Raw genomic sequence first — 3,554 nt, 5'->3', positions numbered from 1 at the left:
TCTCACAACTCTCTTGCTCTGAGAAACAACATAAGTGCAGTTGAGTACGTATAAAATACGTACTCTGCAAGTCACCGGGAAAAGTGGATGCATGAGTTTTTAAAGAGGAAAAACTTTATCGGTCACAGCTACCACCACCGAGCCATTATCTCAAAATACTATGTAGGTAAAAATATTTTCCCTTAACCAATTTTGTTGAAAACCAAATTTTATTCATAAAATATACTGGCGACAGAGCGACGTGGGATCTTACATCCCGTGTTAGAGGAAAACCCACACGACGCACTTCCAATCCCGGAAGCTGGGAGTGATATTACATTTACTCTGATCAGAGGTGTACTGCTTTGCCCATAGCATCACTTGGTACAAGTCGTCCATGCGCTACCCGTGCGCACGACTAGACCAAGGAACCAGAACCTTTAACCAGCCCGTACACTACCTCTGCTTTTCCACCTTGCCTTACTAAAGGCCCGCGGGTCGAGACCCCTGACCGGCGGTCCCACCCTAGGGTGACTGTACCTACCCGGCTACAGCCACCTTCTCACCCATGCAGAGGCAGCTACTTGGCATGGGTAGTCGGTTCAGCCCGTCCCATTCCAGGTCTATGGTCAGTACGATTTGCGCCGCTTTTGAAGTAAGCGCCAGTTGGTTGTGTCCTAATGTGATACCCTATGTAGAGGAGCCCGCCATCCAAGCCAACCCTACCCGGGTTGCCTTCACCAACATAAGCTCCCCTACCCACCAAATATTTATTTATAATGTAGCCCTGCCCGGGTCACAACTACTCAATACAGATACTTCACCTGATCTGGTCCAATTGCCAAATTAGTGGATCCACCTGATGCAAATCTCATTTCATTTATGAAAAATATTTATTTTTAATTCTTATGCAAAATTTTAGAAATGACCCATAGCCCGGAAAAAATTTATCAAGACATGGTCAAGGAGATGACGACTTGCCGGGTAGTGCTTCGACCAACTCGGAACCACCAGATGCGACTCCTATGAGTCCGAGATCGACTCTTGATAATTATTTCACAAACATGTTTATAATGCCTAATTAAAATCGAAACATCCAGCAACACGGCCATGTTGGGCAAGCCATAATTAATTAACTAGGTACTGATACGTCCTAGTGTTTCATTGAGATATAAAATGCATCTAAGCCATCCAAATCAGAGTAGCATGCACGTATGTCATCCAGTCCAGAGAGTGATAAAAGAAATGATAAGTAAAAGGAAACAGTAGCCTGGTATTGTACTACTTGTACTTCGCTGGTTAAGCCCCAGCCTGTGTTTATCTAGAAAGACTACTCAACTTCTCTGATGTCCCACGAACAGAACCATCCCTCTCACCTCTCTCTCTCTCCCCCAAGAACAGAGCACGGTCGCCGTCGCCTCGATCTGCCCCGTCCGGGCATCTCCGGTGACATGGCGGACACCTACAGATTCCCCTCGTCTCCCTCTACCATTTCCCCCTATTTATTTGATCCGCCGCCGCCAAAAACGTCGCCACCACTCAATCCTAGCGCCGCCTGATCCAGGTCCGGTGGGCTTGCCACCGGCTGCAGCGGCAACGACGTCTCCATGCCTACATCCTCCCCCCAGCGCAGCCACACGCATAAGGCATGCAGCCACAGGAGTCGGGCCTGTGCGGCTTCACCGGCGCTGCTCGGTTGCCATGGCTTTGCTGCTAACGGTGTGGAGTAGCCACATCCTACTGCTACTACTAGTAAGTACTAATCCTGATTCCTTCTCCATGAAGTGCTTCAAATTTCACAACAAGTGCCTCGTATATATGAATGTGGATGTGCATATATTGTTCATTTTATCTCAGGCCCTACTATTCCCCTCTCAGCCATATTGCCTTCTTTTTCTTTGTTTATCTCAAGGCCACGAAATTAATCAAGATTTAATCTATGGTGTGGTCATGGTATTGCTACTGATTAGATCTAAATGATGTTCCTAACTAGTGCTACTCATCCTTGAACACCATATAGAAGTAAACAGTGGCAGTGAAACTCCAAAAAAAATTACTTGTGAGTAGATTATAAACATCAATCTCTCAGTGTTTGCTATAGATTGGCAGGGATTAATAAATAGGACAAGGTAGTATACACAGGAAGGTTGATCTTTTGGATACATACATACATGTCTTAGCAAGTTACTAGTACCTAGGATTTGATTCTTGGCATGTTAGATCTAGTACAAGCCACGGATGTCATTCACGGAAACTTTTACAAGCTTTTGCAATTGATCTAATTAGTTTTGACTAACTTGGGTGTTTACGCAAATATTTTGTTCTTTTTACTGCAAGGTAAATAGATCAAGGTGAATAGATGCTTATGGACTGATTCAAACGGAGGTGGAGATATATAAGAAATCAAGCAAGAATGGCTAACACAACAAGGTACTTGATTAGTACCTGGTGGCGCATGCAACCCAAAGAGCTTCACAGCAGGGGAAGATAGCAGTGTGGCAGAAGGTGAAAAGGCAGAGGGGTTTCTCCAGCGGATGATTGTGTGTGGCCACAGTGAAAGGGATGGCTCCTATTTATAGTGGGGTGAATAGCTATGTCGGTTAGGAGAGGCATTACATCTGGCACGCATGTGTGGTTAGTCTTGCATGCATGCCTCCACTTGTGCCTCTTGTGGGCTGTACTAGGGACAAGTGTAATTTGCTTGGCTGGCCATTAGTTGGCATTTACTTTGTGTCAAGGAAATGAGACAAGGGTCTATAAAATATAGGGAGGTTTGGAGAAGAATTGTTGTGCATGACTAAATGCTATTTGCTGTAATAAAAATAATAATTAAGTGTAGTTATTTCTATTATTTTAATTAATGTTTTGGCAATGCCGTTGAAATTATCGTTATCTAATTTTATTTTATTTTATTTATGGTTTTTACAACTCTACCCTCGAAAGCTGTTGCGATCCCCTATACTTGTGGGTTATCAAGACCAATTTATGGCGCCGTTGCCGGGGAGCATAGCTCTATTCTTTGAGTCACTTGGGATTTATATCTACTGGACACTATGAAGAACTTGAAAGATGCTAAGACAACAATTTATCCCTTAACTACGAGGGGAGGTAAGGAACTGCCATCTAGCTCTGCACTTGATTCACCTTCTGTTATGAGTAGGCTAGCGACACCTAAACCTGCTTCTGCTATTCGCTCCGATATGTCGCATGTTATTGATGATGCCACTTCTGCTATGCATGATACTTATGATGAAACTGCTTCTATGCTTGATACTAATGTACCCCTTTGTGAATTTTTTGATGAACAAATTGCTAGGGCTAGAGAAAAAGAAATTATTGAATCTGAATACGATGATGATAGTGATGATGAAAATATGCCTGTTATTCCTTAGGGTTATCTTTTTGATATGGAATCTTCTGCCGCTATTTTAGCTTGTAGGGATAGGTATGAGCTTAAGAGGTTATTAGTTAAATGGAACAAAGAATCACTTAGAGATAAAATGAAACCCGACCCTGCTTTTCCTACTTCACCTATATGTGTTCCTGATAAGGATTATGAATTCCCTGTTGATCCT

At 43.2% G+C, this 3,554-nt stretch overlaps 1 long non-coding RNA gene across 1 annotated transcript; it reads left to right on the top strand.

The window, feature by feature from the left end:
• Positions 1-1,309: 1,309 nt before the first annotated feature.
• LOC123130224 (uncharacterized) lies at positions 1,310-2,840 on the top strand. Its single transcript, XR_006463762.1, has 2 exons — positions 1,310-1,731; positions 2,317-2,840. It is a non-coding gene; the product is annotated as an uncharacterized lncRNA (long non-coding RNA).
• The last annotated feature ends 714 nt before the right edge of the window (positions 2,841-3,554 follow it).

This window comes from Triticum aestivum, chromosome 6A, assembly GCF_018294505.1.
Source record: "Triticum aestivum cultivar Chinese Spring chromosome 6A, IWGSC CS RefSeq v2.1, whole genome shotgun sequence".
In the NCBI taxonomy this organism is placed as follows: Eukaryota; Viridiplantae; Streptophyta; class Magnoliopsida; order Poales; family Poaceae; genus Triticum; species Triticum aestivum.
The sequence above is the reverse complement of the archived record's forward strand: the minus strand, read 5'-3'. Positions and strand labels throughout refer to the sequence as shown.